The 9,058-nt window shown below is 37.0% G+C and overlaps 1 pseudogene; it reads right to left on the reverse strand.

Annotated features, from left to right (window-relative positions):
- Window positions 1–1,381: 1,381 nt before the first annotated feature.
- On the reverse strand, window positions 1,382–2,392 carry LOC103731437 (annotated as a pseudogene).
- Window positions 2,393–9,058: the final 6,666 nt, after the last annotated feature.

Raw genomic sequence — 9,058 nt, forward strand, 5'->3', positions numbered from 1 at the left:
AAATGACCAGACAAGCACACAGTCTACTACCTAGTGTAAAATGCCAAGATGAGACTGTGTTCCTTTCTGGAAAAGAAGAGTGGTTTTATACTGTCCACTACCCCAAAGAACAAAAATATAAAAACATTGACACCAGATATTACCTAAAAAATAATGGCTCACTCTGGGAGTGGTCAAGATTGCTCAGTGGGTAAAGGTTGCCACCAAGACTGACGACCTGAGTTTGATTCTTGGGACCCCATGTGGTGGAAGGAGAGAACTGATTCCCACAAGCTGTCCTTTGACTTTCCTATACACACCATGATATATATATATATACACACACACACACACACACACACACTCACACAAAGTTGGCTTACTCTGAGCAACCTACAACTTAAAGAGATCAGATAGCTGAAAAATAGTGCATGACTCAATTATCACCTTGAGAACTCCTGAAACCAGTCAAGAGATTGCAGCATTCCAGGTGAGCACCAAACCAAGAATGCATCCTAATTCTTTGTGCTTACCTCTTCCTTTCTTAAAAATGACTAAATGAAATCCATAGACCATGTTCCAATCTTTAATAAAATTTAACATGTTTTGAAATCCTGGGTTTAGTTACATACTTTAAGAAAATAAGATCTTGGAATGCTGTTAGAAAATCATTTCTTTTTTCTTTCTCCAAAAACTCTCCTCAATAGACCATGGTCTTAACATATATGACAGAATGCATGAAATCCAGTTTGGGGTGGGGGGTTATGGGGCGGGTGAGGATGGGGATAGGTCCTAAATTTGATTAAGAGATATGAAATGCACTAAAACGTAATAAAAATTTAAAAAGATGAAAAATTAAGATGTATTTTATGAAATGAACAAAAATTCAATAAATATATATTGTAAAAATCATGTTTCTTATATAATATGTTCAACTGTACCCCTATGAAGTAATATCATTGAACATACTGTATAAGAAACATGATTTTTTTCTTCATTTCATAAAATACATCTTAATTGACATATTAAAATGCAACATTTGGTGTTTGAGAAATGGCTCAGTGGTTAAGAGCACTGGATGCTCTTGCACACGTCCTTGGTTCATTTCCCAGGACCCATATGGCAGCTGATAACCATCATAGCTCCAGTTTCAAGGTAATCTGATGCCCTCTTCTGATATCCTTGGGTATTGCAGGACATGGGTGCAAATGCATACTTGCAGGCAATACATTCATATACGTAAATATAATAATAAAGTATTTTATAAAAGAAAATAAAATGCAACATTTAAGAGTTGATAATTTTTTTTTAAATTAGGAAATATACACAAACTAGAAGGTTGTGACACGAAAAACAAGACATTTGTTCTGTATTCTGATGACAGAGGAAGGCAGTCAGTGTACTACTGATGTTTACTCAACTCTAAATATTTATTTGGAAAACAGCATCTTCCCAGTAGTCTTTTCATTGCTTCTTTTACATCTTTGTTCCTCAGACTGTAGATGACGGGATTCAGCATGGAATCACAGTGATGTAAAATATGGACACTATCATGTCATGCTCCAAGGCATAGCTGGAACTCGGTCTCACATACATGAAGAGGATTGTCCCGTGATAAATGGACATGCCAGTGAGGTGAGAGGCACAGGTAGAGAAGACTTTCCTCCTCCCTTTAGCAGAGCGCATCTTCATAATGGCCAGCAGGATGAAGCCATAGGACACCAGGATGATCAGGGATGGTGACTATCTCAATGGAGGCCACAAAGTAGAAAAGTAAAAGCTGGTTTGTGTTAGTGTCAGAACAAGAAGTTGCCAGCAGAGGAGGAGTGTCACAGAAGATGTGTCTGATTTCATTGGATCCACAAAAGGACAGGCTGAATGTGGCCACCATGTGGATAGTGGCGTACAGAATCCCCCCAGTGTAGGAAGCGATGATGAGTGGCACACAGACTCTGGGTGACATGCTCACTATGTAGAGAAGTGGGTTGTGGATGGCTACATAGTGGTCATAAGCCATTGCCGCCAAGAAGAAGGCGTCTCTGCTCCCAAAACTAACGAAGAGAACCATCTGTACTGCACAGGCAGCATTCAAAATGGTTTTATTTTCTGCCAGGAAATTAACCAACATTTGAGGGGTAACGACTGTAGAATAGCAGTCATCCAGAAATGACAAAACACTCAAAAAATAGTACATGGGGTAGTGGAGCCTGGAGTATGAAATGGCCAACATAACCAGTCCCAAGTTTCCTACCAGAGTGAAAAGATAGGTGGCAAGGAACAATGCGAATAAGAAGCATCCGTGAAGCCCATCAGGATAAACACAGTGACTTCAGTGATTCTTCAGTGGAATCACTTGTCCCTCCACATCTGACACCAAACTCTCCATTTCAGTTTCCATTTTCAGGTTGTAAAAGGAATAATTCCTATGTCCATCCAAACATGTGTCCTTTCTCATTTCTTAGAATGATTGTGATATAAAAGTTTGGCCCACATAGATAGATGTGTGCTACTGTACAAATAAAATTAAGAAGCTACTTAGTTCATTTCTTAGTGAATTTATGTTAATATTCTTCCAATTTCCAGTTAGTTTTTTTTCAATTTTCTGCCACCTATTATCATATTGAAATTCTTTCCCTCTTAAAATTCACAAAATTGATGGATAATTGAATATTTAATTTAAATAATATTATGGTGGAAAACACACCTAAGGCATTTTTTATCTCTTTTATACTACATAAAATTAATTTTCTAAATTTTGTAGCTGATAAAACATGAACAAACAAAAATATCATAAATGTGTGTGGAATACAAAGAAAAAAAGGTGTAAAATGATTTAATTTTAAAAGATTTCTAGATTAGAAAATAAAATGTTAGACTTTGAATTTTCCACATGGAATTTCAAAAGGAATTTCATTTTTGTCTCTCTCTCTGACCTTATGACGTTCCAGTAAATGAAACAGGAAGAAAAATTCTGGAGATAGAGGTGTGGAGCTGGCCCGCAGTCAGTGCTATGTTCTTTCTCTTAATTTCTTAAAATATATATATCACTAAGTCATCTTTGTTCAAATACTGTAGCTCAATGTATCATTGTTTTTTCAAATTGAACCTAACAACACTGTGACATTTTCTCAGTTTCTAGGCTTGTTTTACACTAAATGTCCTTGGGTTTATCTTAAAAATGGTATTGTCAATAATAAAACATGGTTATTTATAGTACATTATAGGGAGTTTCTAAATAACTCTGCAATAGATGTCACTTAAAGACATGCAGCAAATTATTATAGGAGTTATTTCTAAAATAGCAATTTGAATACATTTTCCACTAGAGAGTACTGTCTTTCTGAACTTCTCTTCCTGGAGATATAGTATTTCACACTCCATGACTAAGGACATGCATGAGCAGTGTCATCAGCAAAAGAGTAAAAATTAAAATAGTTTATTGATTGAAAGTGACAAAAAAAAAAACTGTTAACTAGTGGGCCTACTGCACTTAAAGGAAAGATTTATGACAACTAATTTATATCTCAACAAAAACTTTGAATGCAGAGACAACTTTGATTTACTTAGATCTGCCCTGAATTTGGTTTATATTAATGGTCCACAGCAATGAAGTAAAGCGTGCTACAATGTGGTGTTCATATGTCAAGAAAAGAACAAACATATGTACTAATTGCTTCTGTGTTCGTATTATCCTGGACATATTTTTGTGGGTCCATTTGAAACATTTTTCAAATTTGTATAATACAAACTTAAATAAATGTAGGGCTAAAACGATCCTCATAGATTTTTTAAATCTTTAAAATTAAAAAAAAATAATGATTTTAAATTTTTATTTCTTTTTAAATACAGACAGCCTACACATGACTCACACACATACACACACAAAAAACGCATGTAAGTAGTTAATGGAGAATTCTTTCAACTTGTTACATTGATACAAAAATCAAATAGTCAATAATGGTATAACTACAAATTAACGTGTGATTTAGGTGTCACCAAAAGTTTTGTTTGCTAACTCCTTTTTCTTATCTAAACTTCTTTCTCTCCCTCCTCCCCCCATCTGCCCCTCCCACCCTCTTCTCCCCTTCCCTGTTCTTTGTTTTCTCTCACATGCCCTCTTTCTCTCTTTTTCCCTTACATACACATTAGTATCAGTAGTGGCATATACTAAATTTTACCATAGAGAGAAGTTTGGGGAAGATCAAAAAAAAAATTCAAACAACTTTTAAAGAATACGCAAATATATATTCTACTATGAAAGGAATAAACTGAAGTGATATTTTTCCTGAAATAAAAAGCAGGATTTTAAGATACATTAAAAATCTAAACTTGGGCCGGGTGTGGTGCCACACACCTTTAATCCCAGCACTCGGGAGGCAGAGGCAGGAGGATCTTTGTGAGTTCGAGGCCAGCCTGGTCTACATAGTGAGTTCCAGGACAGCTGGGGCTACAGGGAGACCCTGTCCCAAAAAAACCAAAAAAAAAAAAAAAAAAATCTAAACTTTATTTCCTGATATGAATTATATTTAGAGTCTAAAGCAGTATATTAGAGAGTCAGAATTTAGAAAGCTTCTCTCTTTTAAACTTGAAAACACCTAAGAATAAAGTTTATTAAAATTTTAATCATATGAGGAGACATGGATGACACATGACTTCCAATGTTTATGCAATGGAACAATAAGAAACATGTGAGTTTAAAGTCTAATGAAATTATTAAGTAATTATAGGCTTCAAAACCAAGATAAGATCAGACAACTGATCAAATCATTATGGGAGGTGGTTACATTATAGAGAAATAGAAGGGAATTCAGCCACTTTACCTAAGCTACCCTTCAAGCAATCATTCCTATAAATAATATTTAGGAAATTAGCAGTGATCATGTTCACAGTTCATTTATTTTATTTTATTCTATTTTGTCTTTTTGAGACAGGGTCTCCCTGTAGCCCCAGCTGTCCTGGAACTCACTGTATAGACCAGGCTGGCCTCGAACTCACAAAGATCCTCCTGCCTCTGTCTCCCAAGTGCTGGGATTAAAGGCCTGTGCCACCAGGCTTGGGAGATGGTGCAACAGTCAAGAGCACTGGCTCCCTGGACATTTCCTCAAGTCTAGTGTTTGAAAACAAACTATCAGGAATCTATGAGAACAGTATTACTAATAAAACCAAAAAAGGAAACTGTGGCAGCAGCTGCCATATATCAAGGGGTTCCAAGGTGGTTACAAGATTGTGCACATTATGTCATCTACTGAGCAACATGTCTGCTAAATAACCCAGTGTCTGTAGCAGGAGGCCTCCAAAGATGGCGCAGACCCAGAGCCCTGGGATTCAGAGAGAATTCACTTCACTTGGTCCGCAAATAGGCCGCCAAAAGGAGCCCACGCCTCTGTACCCTCCTCGAGACCCCAGTGACTGCTGACAGACTGCCTGGCGCAGACCAATCAGAAAACGATGCGCTGACTAAAGGGACTTGGGGGCGGAGAAAAGGGAAATATAAGGCCTGCCCCCTTCTGTATTAAAGGAGCCTGCAGCACCTGCCTAGTGCTTGCTCCTACCCGACTCCCGACTCCCGGGGTCTGTGTGTCTGACTCCGAGCCTCTTGTCCCCACTATAGTCAGGGGACCCGATCCAGGTCAGGGTCTTCACAGCTGGCCTGAGGAGAACCCGCAACAATTGTCCTTCCACCATTAAGGAAAGAGAGACCCTGACAGACCCTTAACTGTACAAATCATACAGTTTCTCATAAGTAAGGACCCATGCCCAGTCCTCTCAGCCCAAACTCTTCCCATTTCAACAGGACAATGGCAGGCTGCAACACTACAAATAGCCAACAGAAATAACAGAAGCTGTCATGCTTCAACTTTTTAATTAATTTATTGAGACTAGCTTTAAATAGGTCATGGTAGTTTTTAAAGAACATGAAGTTCAATATCAATTAGCTAAGTTAATTTACTTGTATAAGTACTTTAATTTGATATTCTCCATTAAGTAAACAAAATCAAAGATCCCAAAGTTAAATACATACAATTGTTGGATTGAAAGATAATGTCCTTTTCATATAACTGCTTCACTAAAATTTAAATCTAGTTCTTTATTCTATTGCCTGTTTTCTTATCTTTCTTTAAGCAAATACTACAAAATTTAAGGTTTACAGTGCTATTGAAAAATATAGGAAGCAAGTCATTCCAATTTTTTTTCTGCAAGGCTGTGTTTCAATTAATAATACAACTCTGGACTAACTAGAATGCTCTTTGTTACATTTAAATATTGTTCAAAAATTGGTTTCAAATTCAGCTTTAAATTTTATAAAATATTTTACAAATAATGAAAAGTCTGATTTCTTACCTATGAAAATGAACTGTACACTCTGTTATGAAATACTAAGAATATTCCGCATCTTAGGTTTTATACTTTTCTTAAGTTCTTTTGGAAGTCCATAGGGATGCGAGAGGAGGAAACAACAACAACAAAAACACTGATTCTTTTCTGGGACAGAAAAGTTTCAAGATGATTATTTTATTCAAAGCAAGCAAGATGATGATATCAGAATAATGAACTATGTGATAAAACGAGAAGCATCTGGCTACTTCCCATGCACCAATAAACAGCCTCACACATATGTGGGCAGTGCTAATTGGACTCAGTGGGTTATTAACAAAAAGAAGAAGGAGTGATGTTGGGAGAGGGACCTTTTGTGGGAATCTAGGTGCAGTTGGGATGTGGGGAGTAGAATTGGAGGTGCATATAATCCTAAAAAACCATTTGTCTTTGGTTGAAAAATTGGTCCCTGGGACACACCACTCTAATGTCTGTACAGAGGTGTACAGAGTTGCACCTCTGCAAGGCATCCTGGCCCAAGGTCTTTAATATTCTATAGTATTGGGTTATGATGGCACCATGCATTCAGTCCATGAGCTCCTTTTCCATTTCTATAATTGTAACTGTGGGGGACAATACCACCACTGAATGCTAAACAAAACAAAACAAAACAAAAACTATTAATAATTAGAAGTTGGTCTAAGTAGTTTATGTCTATAAATACCTTCATCATAAAATTAGACATTTCTAAAAGAATGTAATGATGCACTCCAATGTCATAGAAAAGACCAAACCAAACCCTAAAACCGCACATGACAAAACATAATAAACGACAGTGCTGAGGGGCTGAGAGATGACTCAGCAGTTAAGAACACTGACTGCTCTTCTAGAAGAACTTGGTTTGGTTCTTGGCACCTGTATGGCACCCTACAACTATCCATAATTCATGTTCCAGGGTATTGGAGGCCCACTGGCCTCCACAGTCATTGCTTGCAACAGTGCACTTACATACATGCAGTAAAAACATATACATGAAAATAAAATTAATTAATTAATTAATTAAATGGCCAGAGCTTAAATCAATTAGGTGGAAATTAAAGCACAGTACAAAATTAAAAAAAAAATAAAGATGTGGTTATTTGAAAGGTTAAACCTTAATGAAAACTAACCAAGAGCGATAAGACACAAAGTACATACAAAAGAGGGTGATGCTTTAAAAGATACCACTAAAATTCAGAGGATCACTAGCAAAACTTTTGAAGGATTATACTCCAAGGAATTAGAAAATCTAAAAGAATAAAATTTCATTCCAATAAGATGACATAAAACACTCAAAAATGTCTGGGTAGTGGTGCACCTTTAATCCCAGCACTAGGGAGGCAAAGGCAGGCTGATTTCTGTGAGAAGGAGGCCAACCTGGTCTACATAGTGAGTTGCAGGGCAAATGGGGCTACAGGGAGACCCTGTCTCAAAAACACAAACACCTAAAGAGATAGATATTAAGGACCCAGATTGAAATAATAATAAAGTATCTCCCAACTAAGAAAAGCCCAGGACAGATTCACTGATGAATTCTATGAACCATTAAAGATGAATGAAAACTAATACTCCTGAAACAATTCCATCAAATAGAACACGTCCAAACTCATTCTACAAAGCCAGAAGCATCCATATGCTCAGACCATAGAAGGTCACAATGAAGAGAAGAGTATAAACCAATTTCCTTCATGAACAGAGATGTGAAAACTCTTTATGGGAGTACTTGATACTTCACACCAAATTCAAGAACACCTTTAAAAAGGTGATCACTCATGATCAAAGTTGGTTCACTAAGGCTCACTAGGATAGTTCCACTTACAGAGATTGGTAACAGAGCATATAACCAGAATCAGGGTCGATCCCCACACTCAGTCATAAAGAATAATGGAAATTTCTCATTTGTAGGAAAGTAGCTAGAACTGGAAATCATTTCAAATGTAACCAGCCAGTTCCACAACCATGTTTTCTCTAACTAGTGATGTGAACAGGTGGGGGAGTTCATGTAAAAGAGACATTAGTACGCAGGAGGAGTGTGTAATGGAGCAGATGAATAAGAAAAAAAGTAAGAAATGATAACTGAAAGCAGCTGAAAATTTTAAAAATTAAAAAATAAAAATTAAAAGAGAAACAATTAAACCCAAAACAAAAACCATTGAAAAGATAAATAAAAATAAAAATAAAACCCCATAACAAAAACCAAACAGAGAAATAAACTCACTATATTACAGTCAAAAAGATCACCAATGTCTGATTCAAGAAATCAATAACATTGAATTAGATGTCCAACTTCTGTCCAGCTAGCCAACAACTTCCCTGCAGTGTAAGGACAAAACTCAGTTCCAGTCAGTGCCTTATATGGACCAGGGCCTATAATCCTCACCTCCTTCTGAGGTCACAACCATCCCAGCTGAGCACAATCAAAAGTGGTTTCTGTAACTTTCTGGCCTCAAGATTGTGATAGATACTTTTATAATGGCTGTGACCCAATACCTATTAAATGGGAAAATTGTGTAATCTGGCTCAAGCTTTCAGTAGACTGTGAAGGAATGATATCTGGAGGGGTTGGTAGCTTGTGAAGGTGGTGTGTGGGGCAGCTAGCTACCTGGTATTGGTGGTTCTCCATTCACATTATTGACCCAATCTCTGGCTAGTCCACACCTGCGAAGAGTCCTGTAACTTCCCACAACTCCATTCTCTTCTAGGGACCAAGCATTCAGACACCTGA

This window comes from Nannospalax galili, unplaced genomic scaffold (genome assembly GCF_000622305.1).
Source record: "Nannospalax galili isolate Female #2095 unplaced genomic scaffold, S.galili_v1.0 scaffold674, whole genome shotgun sequence".
Taxonomy (NCBI): Eukaryota; Metazoa; Chordata; class Mammalia; order Rodentia; family Spalacidae; genus Nannospalax; species Nannospalax galili.